This window comes from Lytechinus pictus, chromosome 18, assembly GCF_037042905.1.
Source record: "Lytechinus pictus isolate F3 Inbred chromosome 18, Lp3.0, whole genome shotgun sequence".
Lineage (NCBI taxonomy): Eukaryota > Metazoa > Echinodermata > Echinoidea > Temnopleuroida > Toxopneustidae > Lytechinus > Lytechinus pictus.
In genome coordinates, this window is record NC_087262.1 from 20,213,722 (window position 1) to 20,230,145 (window position 16,424).

Sequence of the window (16,424 nt, forward strand, 5' to 3'; positions counted from 1 at the left end):
CAACATAAAATGGAGGTATTTTCTTATCAAACAATGGGGTAATATTGTGAACCCGAAAGTCGCTATTCAAGATTAGATTAAGAGTTCAAAAACGCTCAAACCAATAATTTCCAAGTGTTTTCCACATAGAATTTACCTCATTTGTTAACCTTCCTAACCATCTTAATCTAAAACTGACTACTTTCTTTTCTATGTCAACCATTTTCAGACCACCTTGTGTGTAATCTTTGATAACATCACATCTTCTAACCTTTTCCATTCGTGAATTCCAAAGGAATTTGAAAAACATTCTATTTAGTTTCTTAATAATTATTGATGGAACTGAATTAAACATAAGCAAATGGACTACTTGGCTTAGTGCCAAGCATTTCACAATCGTCACTCTACCAAATAATGTCAAGTTTCTTTTACGCCAATTATCTAGGAGACGTTGCATTTTCTCTAACTTATTTTCCCAATTTGCACTGTTAGCAATTTCCACATTATTAGAGATAAAAAAGCCCAAATATTTTACCGGGTTTTCTGCCCATGTCAGGTCAATGTCTTGTATCACCCATCGATTTTTTTTCTTACCTATCCATAAGAGTGCAGTTTTTTCTTTGTTAATTTTAGGACCGGCTACCCTCCCAAAATCTTCTAATTCAGTTAAAATAATTTCTAATGAGCTATCGTCTCCAACAAAAAAGGTAGTATCATCTGCATACTGTAATACCTTTAACTCAAAGTGACCATTGGTTTCATCAAAACAAACACCTCTTATAGTATAATTTTTACGTATCTTGTTTGCAAAGAATTCAGCTGCAATCACAAACAGGAGTGCCGAAAGAGGACAGCCTTGCCGTATTCCCCTTTGCACTTGAAACTCTTCTGTTATCCTACCATTTACAATTACTGAACTTACTATTCGACTGTAAAGGACACAGATCCATTTGCGAAATTCATCGCCAAATTTAACTTGTCTAAGCATTTCATTATAAAAGATATATCAATACAATCAAATGCTTTGGTGAAATCAACCATCATGACCGCACCTTCAACATTTTTTTCATGCATGTAATCTATCATATCTTTAACAATTCTTACATTGAAACCTCCTAAACGTCCTTTAATATACCCTACTTGTGTTTCCATAATAATACTCGTTAAAACCTTTTGTAATCTTAATGCTAGAACTGTTGCAATTATTTTATAGTCGCAATTGAGTAGTGTTACTGGTCTCCAGTTCTTTAAATCATCACTGTTTCCTTTTTTATAAATCAGAGTTATGAGACCTTTTCGTTGTGAAGGCGACATCTGTCCATTACTGAAGAATTCATTGAATGCACTAATTAACAACTCGCCTATTTCTTCCCAGAAAACTTGATAAAATTCGATAGGCAGTCCGTCCATACCTGGCGCTTTATTCCTCTTCATTGAGAATACAGCCTTTTTGCATTCTGCCATACTCATCAAGCCTTCACATTTATTTCTTTCATCTTGACTAAGCTTTTTCACATCTTGTGAGAACACATATTCATTCATATGATCTAGATTAATATGATTTCTCTTATACAGATCTTCATAATACAGTTTAACTTCTCTTAAGACATGTTGTTGCTTAGTAACTACATGTCTCTTCCCATTTACTCTTAGTTGAGTAATAAGTTTATTTTCCCCATTTTTTTTTCTCAATGGATAAAAAATAATTTGTGTTTTTTCCCCTTCTTCCATCCATCTGATCCGTGACCTTATTGCGGCACCTTTACATTCATTTATGTATAGCTTCTCTAACTTTTCTTTAAGTTGTAGGTATTTTCCTTTTGATATATCATTATTTCGATTGTCTAAATCACATTCACATTTGGCTAACTCAATTTCCAAAAGTTCTTTTTCACATTTTTTCCTTTTTCGTTTGCTGAATTTCTGAGCAAATTCTCTACATTTGATCTTCAAAATCTCTAGTTTCATCATAGAGGTATTTTCATTATCACTAAGGCATTTTGATATAACATTTCTAATTCCTGTCTTAAAGTTATTGTCACTAAGGTAGGAAGTATTAAGTTTCCAATATCCTGGACCTTTAATTATTTCGCTCAATCTTAATTTCAAAGAGATTGCATTATGATCTCCCTTAACAACGGGTCTAATGTCTGTAGAGACAACTTTCCCCAACATGTCCTTACTTATTATCCAATAGTCTAATCTAGATGCAATATCCATATTCATATTTCTCCAAGTGAATTGTCTTACATCTTTGTTAAATTTTCTCCAGACATCTACGAATCCTTTATTTTTCAGCAAAGTTTTTAGTTTGTGTGGAGTTTTATAGTACAAGCTTTTTGATCCTTTCGTATCTTTTCGTGGATCTAAAACAGAATTCCAATCGCCTCCCAAAATTAGATAACAATCTTTATCTTTGTTTTGGATATGATCAATTGTTTTTCGAAGTTTCCTAAAAAATGAATCTTTGTTCTTTTTCTCCGTTGGAGCATACAAATTAATTAAACAATAATTAGCTGAGTTCTTCGTGAATTTGATCACTAATAGTCTTCCAGTGTTGTCTTCACAGCTACTGTCTTTAGTCATGTTGATATTTATATTTTCCTTTGCTATAACTGCGACACCTCTAGCTTGCACGATTGCTTCCATGAGAATAAAATACTTTGCCTTTCCATTCACTATTAATGACTGGTTCGATCTCCGTCGACCAATACGTTTCTTGGGCTAAAATGAGGTCAGCTTTTTGGTTTTGACACCATTTGAAGAAGATGTTGCGCTTGGTTTTGTTGCGCAATCCTCTCACATTAACGCTCAAAAGATGACACGATGACATGATAAAAGAAAATTAAGTTGAGACACCAATAAGATTTTTCCTCACTTTTTCTTTGATTTCTTCTCTTTTAGTTTTCTTTTCTTTGCTGGTTTCTTCGCTGCAAGTTGAGATCTAGTCTTCGGCAACTCGGGTGACTCTATCGATACTTCCGATTCTGGACAATCATCCGTCTCGATTTCTAGACTATCACCATCACTGGATTCATCAGCGCTGGTTTCTGTGTGAACTCGGTCTGCTTGTTTGAGACGCTCGCTACGAATGAATTGCGTAATCTTTGATTGTGTGTTGCCCGACGTTTCATCTTGTGAAAGGGTCTGCAATTCGGTAGCATCTTGGTTGTCAGCTGTTCGTCTCGTTGCCTTGGTAGCGGTCCGTTTCGGCATCTCAACTCCAGCCTGGCTGTCAGCTATGTGATTGGTTGTCTTGGTGACGGTTCGCATCGGCTCCTTTTTGTCGTATTGACTTCGCTCCCGAGTATCCAAGGTTCCTTGCTTACCGATCGGCTCCTCTCGGCCTTCTTCGCTTGTTAATCCGGGGTTCGGACAATCTCGTTGTAAGTGCCCTTCCCTCTTGCACAGCCGACATACGATCTGGTTTGTGCATGCTGAACGATGATGTCCCTTATTAAGACAGTTTGAACATGTTATTTGATCTTTGTTGACTTGGTTTGCATGAAACACCTTTCCACGAAAATTTCCGAAAGAGAAGATTCTCGGAACAGGTTGTGCTGGCTTTTCTATATAGATGACTCTGTCGCCCGTTAGGCAGTTTGTTAGTTGGCCATCTACCCTCAACTTTGGGAACGTAACCTTTCCCGACACCTTGTATTTTCGTTTCTCAAGTTCATCAACAATCACTGAGTTGTCCACAGACAAAGGGATGTCTTTCACAGTTAGTCTAAGAAGGTTCTCATTTCCACCCGCTAGAAATGGATTAGAATCATACACTGCAATGCATACATTACGAATGTTCAAACCACTTGCTATCAGTGCAATTCTATAGTCCTGATGTGTAATGTATAACCTCCATAGCCCACCAACTTTCTGTATGCCCATGATGTGAGATGTAGGCACAGACTTTAGTAGGGCCTTGTATACTTCTGGACTTTCCAAGTACTTTTCCATAACATGGGGTACATCCCGATGTTTAAAGAAAATTGGCTTACCAGTAATGGTGTGTTTGTCTTTGATCCCTGTTGCTGCTGCGTATGATTGCCTCTCATTGGCTTCCCTGTTATAAGCCGCCATTTTCAAAATTGCAAAGTCGTATCATAAACTATATCCAAAGTCTGACAGAATCCAGTCAAATTTTCGTCCAAACAACAGATCCCTGCTGCCTTTGACTATATTGTTCAAGTTCAAGTAATTTATATTCCAAATAATCCTTTGATTTTGTCGATGTAGAGAGATTTTTCCAGAGCTTCATGAAGTCGTAACTTACAAGAAAGAGTGGAAATAGCGCCCTCACCATTATACACTGATATAACATTAGCAACAGTAAAGGAAAAACTATCCCCCAGCAAAGCACAATCATATCATCTTCCTTATCTTTTCTTTTAACTACCTTTTTCCCAACAACTTCGCCGGTTGAAAATAATCAGCAGTGCGCTGCCTGCATAATTATATCTGGCGCCAATCAAGAATAATCAGCGCCACCTAAATCTAAATCGGCGCCGGACAAGAATAATCAGCGCCATCTGGTTTATAAATCGGCGCCGGTAAAGAAAAATCGGCGCTGCCTGAGTTCTTAACCGGCGCCGATCAAGGATAATCAGCGCCATCTATATCTAATTCGGGGCTGGTCAAGAATAATCAGCGCCATCTGGTTATAAATCTGCGCTGCCTGAGTCTTAACCGGCGCCGATCAAGAATAATCAGCTCCACCTCAATCGAAATCGGCGCCAGACAAGAATAATCAGCACCACCTGGTTCTAAATCGGCGCCAGTCAAGAATAATCGGCGCCTCCTGGTTCTAAATCGGCGCCAGTCGATTATGAATTGCCGCTGCCTGAATCTTACGTGACGTCGGTAAAAATAATCAGCACTACTTGTTCTAAATCGGCGCCGGTCACGACAAATCGGCGCTGCCTTTGTCTTAACCGGCGCCACGTAGATTTAAATCGGCGCCGGTCAAGAATAATGAAAAAGGGCCTATTGCCAACCAAATCTAGATCGGCGCCGGTCAAGAATGATCAGCGGCACCTGGTTATACATTTTATTGTTGAATGGTCATAACGAATAACAAAGCTTATCGCATGCCCTTACAGCATGTACAGAGTCGACTGGGGCGGGGCAGTTGCCCACAGATGTCATGAAATCTTTAATTTGGTTATTTAAAAAATCCCAGAATCATATAAAAGTGTAGAGCAAATCTTTTAATTTTGATCTTATTTTCCAATGCTTTAATAAAAAAAGGTCAGTCACTTTTCTTCTTTACACATTCCACATTGTGCCACCTCTATGGCCTTTAGTGTAAGACAGCTACTATAGTGTTTTATGAAGATGATTCGTTATTTTAGTCCCAAACTTTGCTAAAACCCGTTGCTAATACCGGGAGTGTATAATTACGCAACCAGACGTAAATTCGTTTGCCCCCCCCCCCCACTATTTTCATTGGTGGGGCGATCGCCCCCCTGCCCCCCCCCCCCCCCCCCCCCCAGGATCGACGCCTCTGTATATACAATGATACTACATCATGAATCATTTGGAATACATCACCAATCCAGGTTTAGACCTTAACCACTAAATATCATTAAACCACTAAATATCATTTTCAATGTATAAATACAGTTTGTCAATACCTTTGTTTTAACGTTTAAATGTTTACGCCACAAAAGTTGATTTATTTTCATCTTCCATTAAGTTAAATATTATTCATCTGATCACTCAGGAAGAAGTTAAAAACATAGATAACGATACCTGTAAAACTGGAGAACTATTTCCAAAGCTCTGTCTTGAAGGATCTCTTTCTGAATTCAGGTCTTAAGCATTATATCCAGTTTCATCAAAGTAATTAGATAAAAATTACTCATCATTACAAATTGCATTATATTTAGTGAAAAGCATCACAATATATATATTTATACCAAATTCTGTATATAGGCCTATACATCATGTACATGAAAATTGAATGATAATATATAAACCTGGATTGGTGATGTATTCCAAATGATTCATGATGTAGTATCATTGTATATACAGAGGCGTCGATCCTGGGGGGGGGGGCAGGGGGCGATCGCCCCACCAATGAAAATATTGGGGGGGCAAACATATCGTTTTGCCCCCCCCCCCAATGATTCCGCATGTGCAAAAATAAAATAAGATGGTAATGTTACACATAAATCAGCAAGTGAGATTGAGCTACACAACTCGTTCTTTATTTAAAATCATGCTCAAATTGTCCGCTTTTCAGATTTGAATATAAAATTTTTTAGCTCGCGCTTCGCGCTCGCATCATTTCTGTAGCAAAACCCCATACTTTTCATGATTAAATAGGTGAATAGAATGTCCTGTTTTCAGTTCTAAACCTCAAAAGAACTCCCGCTTCGATTTGCAATAATTATTTGTTGGATATAATCTTGTTCTTTATTAAAAACGTCCATTAAACTGTCTTTTTTTTTCAGATCGAAATATCAAAATTTTAAGCTCGCGCTTCGCGCTCGCATCTATTGTTTTTTTAGATTCCCATCTTAATCATCGGTACCAAAAATGCTTAGAATATCAAGCTTTCTGGTCAGAATATAAAGAAATTTCAGCTCGCCTCGGCACTCGCATTATCTGTGTAGTGATATAATGTATCCTCCTCATGAGTTACTACAAACAGTCCTAAACAGGCACCTTTTCCCTGTTTTCAGGTCAGTATACTAAACAATTTCAGCTCGCACTCGCATTAATTTGTTGGTGAGATATGTGTCTCTATTTCATGAGTCATATAGATAAATAAATATATATATATATATATATATATATATATATATATATATATATATATATGCATATGTGTGTGTGCGTGTTTGTGTGTGTGAGTTTGTTTTGTGTGATCGAGCGCCTTTGGAAAGTTGATTCATGATTCCCCCCCCAATCTGAAAAAAGGGTCGACGCCCCTGTGTATATATATAGTAAAAAAAACTTGTATCTCAATTAATATACAAAAGTGTTGGCCTCATCGCAATAAAAGGGTTAGTTCACGAGATTTTGAAATTGCACATAACATGCATAATTTGTGTTACTTTTTGCTTGTTTCTTTCTTTAATATTATAATGAGATATGTTTAAGTGGACTTCAGGGAATGGTTGTACGCAGCAAGGGGGATGGGGGGGGGCAAATTCCCGATCAGCTGTTGTGAAAACACTTTTTTTTCCTTTACATTTCATGAAAACTATGAAAAATGTGCAAATGTGAGATGTGCACCAAATACTTTTATTACACTTGTAAAAACGAATAATCGCCCCATTGAGCAGCTCGGTCCGTTTACTCTATCGTTTATATTTTGTTTTTTAAAATAAGTTCGAGTCTTGCCCCCCACCCCCCCCCCCCCCCCGGAAATATTATCTGCGTGTGGTCATGCAAAATGGCATGACTAGAAATCCTACATTTTGAAAAGAGCATTTGACGGGATCAGACTTTACCCTTTTTTCAACATTTTCTTTTATGGCGCCGGTGAAGTGCAAAAATATGTGCGCCGCTCGGCAGTGCGCCCCCCCCCCCCCCTTTCGCCAAAAGCTGGATCCGCCTATTTACGACTTATGTGTACGGAAGAAGGCGTAGGTCCCTAGAAGCACATGCTTGTGGCGGGATACGCCTGTGGACATATAAATATATACAATACACAAAATACAATACAAAGATAAGAAGGGCTCGAAAAAGAGAAGAGAAGAAGGGACGAAAACGAGAGAGGGCCGGGAGAAGTGAGCAGGAAGGCGGACATGAGGTACCGAGTACCGAGCAAATAGAGCGTACAACAATGTATCTCTTCCTAGCTCTCTAAACTTTTGTACTATTATAATAATTTTGCACCATGGGGATAACCAGAATTGCTTTAATTGGATTCAGTTGGTTTAAATGGTTTCTGCATGTTCTATTTTCCCTATATCATGTATATTATCTGGCGATATAGTCGGAATGGTGATGGGAATGTCTATAAAAGATTTCTGTATACGTATAATGGATGCAGTTTGCAAGGGGTATAGGCCTACATAATGTGTATAACAAAATTAGTCATTTTAAATCATCTTTTGTAAATTACTTTATATATATTATATAAAAGTGCACACATATTACCAAGAATGCACAGTGTACAGTGTTTAGACCACTCGGTCACGGCACCTCCCCAGATTGTTATTGGAAATTAAGGTAGATTAGTCAGACATGTACGAGTGATGATCTATATGATAACGATGGTGCAAGAGCAAAGGGATTAATCCAGGACTTACAGGGGGTGAAAAAATCTGACAAGCAGAGAAAGGGAGTACAAATCTCACGGAAGCAATTTCTTCATGTTCTTCGAGAAAAAAAAATAAAAGGATTCCGGGGGAGGGAAGGGGAATGGGGAGAAAAGAGGGGGACCAAATGGGGCACTTGTCTCCCCCCCCCCCCCGCCGCCCGATCTTATAGATCGTAAATACTGTATGCAGTAAATTGAAGTCTTAAAATTCATCTCGATCGCATGAGAACTCCTTTTCATTAATTTGCAGTACACTGTACAATCAATTCGAAAAATTGGTTTGAGTTTTGACAATTGATATTGCTTAATTTTTTTAATCATCATTCTCTTTAAGATGTAAAGCGTTTTATGATGGACTTTTCTATTTTGATGTATATTATTGAATTCTTGTTTCATTCATGTATAGCCTAACTGACAGTATTATAGTAAATGTAAATACATTAATAATAATCGAAATGGCATTTACACTTTTCATTTGATTCTTGATTATTGTGTTATAGTATCAATTTCAGATGATACGAAGGGGGGGGGGGGGGCTGCAGGGAAAGGGACGAGAGTTGGAGGGAGAGATTGAAATATAGAAAGACATTCATGGTTATAAGGAGAAGGAAAGCCTGCGGATATGGATGTAGTTAAAGTTGCTTATTTTCAAATAGAGTTGTAATAAATTTTGTGATTAAAATACAGACTGAACTCTGAAGAATAAACAAAATCTTGAATTTAAATTATATTTAAATTATCATAGATGATAATCATAAATTCCCTCTCCAGGACAGCGATCTCTTCCTAGCTCTCTAAACTTGTGTACTATTACAACAATTTTGCACCATGGGGATAACCAGAATTGCTTTAATTGGAATCAGTTGATCTAAATGTTTTCTGTCTATGTTCTATTTTCCCTATATCATGTATATTATCTGGCGATATAGTCGGAATGGTGATGGGAATGTCTATAAAAGATTTCTGTATACGTATAATGGATGCAGTTTGCAAGGGGTATAGGCCTACATAATGTGTATAACAAAATGAGTCATTTTAAATCATCTTTTGTAAATTACTTTATATATATTATATAAAAGTGCACACATATTACCAAGAATGCACAGTGTACAGTCAGGCGCCTTTAGACCACTCGGCCACGGTACCTCCCCAGATTTTTATTGGAAATTAGATTAGTCCTGTGTATCTCACGGAAGCACTTTCTTCATGAACTTCGAGAAAAAGAAAATAAAAGGATTCCGGGGGAGGGGAAGGGGAATGGGGAGAAATGAGAGGGACCAAATGGGGCACTTTTCTCTCCCCCCCCCCCGCCACCCGATCTTATAGATCGTAAATACTGTATGCAGTAAATTGAGGTCTTAAAATTCATCTCGATCGCATGAGAACTCCTTTTCATTAATTTACAGTACACTGTACAATCAATTCGAACAATGTGTTTGAGTTTTGACAATTGATATTGCTTAATTTTATTGTCATCATTCTCTTTAAGATGTAAAGCGTTTCATGATTGACTTTTCTATTTTGATGTATATCATTGAATTCTTGTTTCATTCATGTATAGCCTAACTGACAGTATTATAGTGAAATTAATATGTGAATGTAAATACATTAATAATAATCGAAATGGTATTTACACTTTTCATTTGATTCTTGTGTTATAGTATCAATTTCATATGATACTAAGGGGGGGGGGGCTGCAGGGAAACTGGACGAGAGTTGGAGGGAGAGATTGAAATATATAAAGACATTCATGGTTATAAGGAGAAGGAAAGCCTATGGATATGGCCTAGATATATAGAGTAAGTGACAGAAAAAGAGAGATGGATCGAGATAATAACTTAAGGGGGAGGGGTAAGGAGTATGAGGTGTGTGTGTGTGTGTGGGGGGGGGGGGGCTTTCTCATTTCATTGCCAGATTACAAAAATGATCATATACTGATTAAAGGGGGATGATACTCCGGGATGATATACATTTTAATGCAGATATAGTACACAATGGCAAATTTAACGAGTTCAATCAAAATTAGTTTAGATGAGAAAATTGTGAAAGTTACAATTTTTAATAATGGCGATGTTTTTAAAGAATGAAATATTATTATTCCCCAAATTTTCAAAAGAAGCTGAACATTGTTTTGTAAAAAACAAAACAAAGTAGGCCTACTCCTAAAATATATCTTGAGCTAAAGTGGAGACAAGCTGCATCTCTTCCATCCATCCATCCGTCCGTCCGTTTGTACGTCGGACCGTCTATCTAGTCTATCAACCATAGAGATGTATACTAATATAATTAGTAGTATCCCTAAATTAGACCCCAAAAGAGCCAATCTGGAATAAAATTATTGGAAATGGTTTTTTGACTGATTTGAGTAGGTATGGGTGTCAACATTTACCAAAAAAAAGTTAGGAGGAATACGGGTTGGGGAAAGTGCTTTTTTTCAAGGTCAAAGGTCAATGACCTTTTCGTATCTCTGAGATGGAAAGGCGCAGGTTGGTGATAATGGTGTCAAAATGCACAAATTCTTACCAGAATATCAAATAGAATAAACTTAAGTACCTAGAATGCACATTCACCAATAAAATTCAAGATCAAAGCCTTTCAAAAAGTCAATGACCTTTTTTACATTATATACCATACCGTATAATGGTATCTCTGAGATGATAAGGTACATGCTGGTGATCATGGTATCAAAATGTACAGATTCTTACAAGAAGATCAAATAAAATAAACTTAAGTACCTAGAATGCACATTCACCAATAAAATTCAAGGTCAAAGCTTTTCAAAGGTCAATGACCTATTTACATTATATACCATACTGTATAATGGTATCCCTGAGATGAAAAAGCACAGGTTGGTGATCATGGTGTCAAAATGCATAGATTCTTTCCAGAAGATCAAATGGAATAAAATTAAGTACCTAGAATGCACATTCACGCATAAAATTTAAGGCCAAAGGTCAATGACCTTTTATATTACATATGTATCTCTAAGGTAAAACGGTGCAGCTGTTCTTGGTGTCAAAACACGCATATTCTTACAGGAAGATAAAATAAAATTATGCATCGAGAATGCACATTCACCCATAAAATTCAAGGACAAAGGTCAATGTCCTTTTTAACATTAGATAATAATAATGGTATCTCTGAGATAAAACACCGCAGGTTGGTGATCTTGGTGCCAAAATCCAAAGACTTGTACAAGAAGATTAAACAACACTAAAATAAGTATAAAGAATAAACTTTCACCCTTGAAATCCTAGATCAGAGGAAATATATAATCTATATGATATAAAAATAACCAAAAACAATATCTTTTGTGTTCATATTTTATATCTGAATAATGTAAATAACCATGGCTAATTTGTAATGAAAACATGGAGGTTTCATAATTTCGGTCTGAAATAATGAAGGCCATGGAGAATGTATTTAGGGGTCAGAGGTCAATGAGCCCTTTCCAAAATATCAGTGGAAATTAAGTTTAAAAAGTTGATAACCAAATAACACTTTTTCATATACTGCGATGCATTGCCAAAAGCACTGAAAAAATAAATGAAATCAAGTATATAATTTGAAATGATTTTTATCTTAAGTAGCAACATTTAATGCATCATTATATCTAAACCAATGTTGTCGTGTCTTTTCTCTCCAGCGATAGGCCACTCACATCAATGCTATAATAAATACTATAAACTATTAGCTTAATCTTCTGAAAATGGATAGGACAGGTCTAACTCTCATGTCACAGCTAGCATCTTCTGAGAGCATTTCCAAACAGCAGAGGGATGATGATGATGATGAAATGAAGGCCATCATTAGAGCTGCAGCTTCTGTCATATACATGTAGTAAATTATATATATATCAACTTCAACAAAGGTGAATTCCCGTATAATTAGTATCTTTCATCAGTTCATTGCGAGCTGCCAGAATATCTTGTGATGCTAATGCTGCAAGACAAAACTTCATATCTGCTCTCTGCCGTACGTCACCCATGATGCTATTTCTACTAGGTATCAGTTTGTACAAGGATCATGTTTTTGGTCCAGAACAACTGATTGTTATCATGTACAAATGTGGCATATAACAATGCAATTCAAAAGGAGATAATAGCTTACAAGTACACATCCATCGACCTAACAAAACTCCTACAGCACCACTTCCAGTTCTTGAGAATCAAGATGTGCAATTATCAGTAATAATATAGATCCTGGTCTGATATCCCTTGACAGAACGTTAGGCTTTCATTGAATGGGCCAGATCAAAGTCTTGAAAATGTCAGAAGGTTTTCAAGAGTTCAATTACTCTTTGCTGAAGTTGAGACACTTAACTTCATCTATGACAAAAAAAGCTGCAGCTCTAATGATTGCCTTATTTTAATTCTTCGTCATTGTCCCTGGCTATATGAAAATGTTCTCGGATGATGCTTGTCATAAGACTTAGGCCTATCCTTTCCATTTACAGATTAAGTTATAGTGTTATAGTATTGATTGTAGCATTTGAGGTTAGTGACCTATTGCTACAGAGAAATTAGTACCTTGATTTAGATTTATAAAATGCATATCTAAATGCTTTTTTTTACACTTTTGTCAATGCATTACAGTATATTATTAAAAAAAGTGCTATTTGATCCAATTTTACCTCGAACTTGTATTTTGACATCATCATTGGTCAAGGATTCAACTATTAAATTTGTGTTCTTTTTCCACGCAGGTCAGTCTTTTTCCCATCTGAATCACTATACCTACGTGCCACAATCACGTTATATCGACCTATTTACTTAAATTCCCTGACACTATTGACATAGTTGATTGACCTTTAACTCCTAAATATATTTTCCATGGCCATTTTATATCCTTATTTCTTTCAGAGTGAAATTATTAGACTTCCAAATGTTCATTACAAATAGTTATCTTTCTTTCTATTATTCACAAATAAAATGTGAATATAATGGATTAATTTCTTTTTTGGGGGAATCATGCATGGATATATAAATATTTATCAACTTTTGACCTTTGACTTTGGATATTGGATAATTCTGTATGATTATTTTAGTTTTTTTTATCTTCTTGCAAAAATTGCTTTTTGACATCAAAATCACCAACATGCAGCATTTTATCTCAAAGATACCTTTATACGATATATAGCCTATGTAAAAAGGTCACTGACCTTTGACCTTGAACTTTATGGGTTAGTATGCATTCTAGGTGATTAATTTTATTTTATTTGACCTTCCTGTAAGAATCTGTGCATTTTGACACCAAGATCACCAACCTGCGCCTTTTCATCTGAGAGATAGCATTATACCGAATATGGTATATAATGTAGAAAAAAGGTAATTGACCTTTGAAAGGCTTTGACCTTGAATTTTATTGTTTAATGTGCATTCTGGGTAATTAATTTGATTTTATTTGATCTTCCTATAAGAACCTCTGCATTTTGACACCTAGATCACCAACCTGCACCTTTTCATCTCAGAGATACCATTATACCGTATAAGGTATATAATGTAATAAAGGTCATTGAACTTTGAAAGGCTTTGACCTTGAATTTCATGGGTGAATGAGCATTGTAGGTACTTGATTTGATTTTATTTGATCTTCTTGTAAGAATCTGTGCATTTTGACACTATGATCACCAACCTGTAATATTTTATCTGGGAGATACCATGATACAGTATATTTAAAAAGGTCATCGACCTTTGACCTTGAAAAAAAGCACTTTCCCCAACCCGTATTCCTCCTAACTTTTTTTTGGTAAATGTTGACACCCATACCTACTCAAATCAGTCAAAAAACCATTTCCAATAATTTTATTCCAGTTGGTTACTAATTACGGGATACTAGTATCCCTAAATTAGACCCCAAAAGAGCCAATCTGGAATAAAATTATTGGAAATGGTTTTTTGACTGATTTGAGTAGGTATGGGTGTCAACATTTACCAAAAAAAAGTTAGGAGGAATACGGGTTGGGGAAAGTGCTTTTTTTCAAGGTCAAAGGTCAATGACCTTTTCGTATCTCTGAGATGGAAAGGCGCAGGTTGGTGATAATGGTGTCAAAATGCACAAATTCTTACCAGAATATCAAATAGAATAAACTTAAGTACCTAGAATGCACATTCACCAATAAAATTCAAGATCAAAGCCTTTCAAAAAGTCAATGACCTTTTTTACATTATATACCATACCGTATAATGGTATCTCTGAGATGATAAGGTACATGCTGGTGATCATGGTATCAAAATGTACAGATTCTTACAAGAAGATCAAATAAAATAAACTTAAGTACCTAGAATGCACATTCACCAATAAAATTCAAGGTCAAAGCTTTTCAAAGGTCAATGACCTATTTACATTATATACCATACTGTATAATGGTATCCCTGAGATGAAAAAGCACAGGTTGGTGATCATGGTGTCAAAATGCATAGATTCTTTCCAGAAGATCAAATGGAATAAAATTAAGTACCTAGAATGCACATTCACGCATAAAATTTAAGGCCAAAGGTCAATGACCTTTTATATTACATATGTATCTCTAAGGTAAAACGGTGCAGCTGTTCTTGGTGTCAAAACACGCATATTCTTACAGGAAGATAAAATAAAATTATGCATCGAGAATGCACATTCACCCATAAAATTCAAGGACAAAGGTCAATGTCCTTTTTAACATTAGATAATAATAATGGTATCTCTGAGATAAAACACCGCAGGTTGGTGATCTTGGTGCCAAAATCCAAAGACTTGTACAAGAAGATTAAACAACACTAAAATAAGTATAAAGAATAAACTTTCACCCTTGAAATCCTAGATCAGAGGAAATATATAATCTATATGATATAAAAATAACCAAAAACAATATCTTTTGTGTTCATATTTTATATCTGAATAATGTAAATAACCATGGCTAATTTGTAATGAAAACATGGAGGTTTCATAATTTCGGTCTGAAATAATGAAGGCCATGGAGAATGTATTTAGGGGTCAGAGGTCAATGAGCCCTTTCCAAAATATCAGTGGAAATTAAGTTTAAAAAGTTGATAACCAAATAACACTTTTTCATATACTGCGATGCATTGCCAAAAGCACTGAAAAAATAAATGAAATCAAGTATATAATTTGAAATGATTTTTATCTTAAGTAGCAACATTTAATGCATCATTATATCTAAACCAATGTTGTCGTGTCTTTTCTCTCCAGCGATAGGCCACTCACATCAATGCTATAATAAATACTATAAACTATTAGCTTAATCTTCTGAAAATGGATAGGACAGGTCTAACTCTCATGTCACAGCTAGCATCTTCTGAGAGCATTTCCAAACAGCAGAGGGATGATGATGATGATGAAATGAAGGCCATCATTAGAGCTGCAGCTTCTGTCATATACATGTAGTAAATTATATATATATCAACTTCAACAAAGGTGAATTCCCGTATAATTAGTATCTTTCATCAGTTCATTGCGAGCTGCCAGAATATCTTGTGATGCTAATGCTGCAAGACAAAACTTCATATCTGCTCTCTGCCGTACGTCACCCATGATGCTATTTCTACTAGGTATCAGTTTGTACAAGGATCATGTTTTTGGTCCAGAACAACTGATTGTTATCATGTACAAATGTGGCATATAACAATGCAATTCAAAAGGAGATAATAGCTTACAAGTACACATCCATCGACCTAACAAAACTCCTACAGCACCACTTCCAGTTCTTGAGAATCAAGATGTGCAATTATCAGTAATAATATAGATCCTGGTCTGATATCCCTTGACAGAACGTTAGGCTTTCATTGAATGGGCCAGATCAAAGTCTTGAAAATGTCAGAAGGTTTTCAAGAGTTCAATTACTCTTTGCTGAAGTTGAGACACTTAACTTCATCTATGACAAAAAAAGCTGCAGCTCTAATGATTGCCTTATTTTAATTCTTCGTCATTGTCCCTGGCTATATGAAAATGTTCTCGGATGATGCTTGTCATAAGACTTAGGCCTATCCTTTCCATTTACAGATTAAGTTATAGTGTTATAGTATTGATTGTAGCATTTGAGGTTAGTGACCTATTGCTACAGAGAAATTAGTACCTTGATTTAGATTTATAAAATGCATATCTAAATGCTTTTTTTTACACTTTTGTCAATGCATTACAGTATATTATTAAAAAAAGTGCTATTTGATCC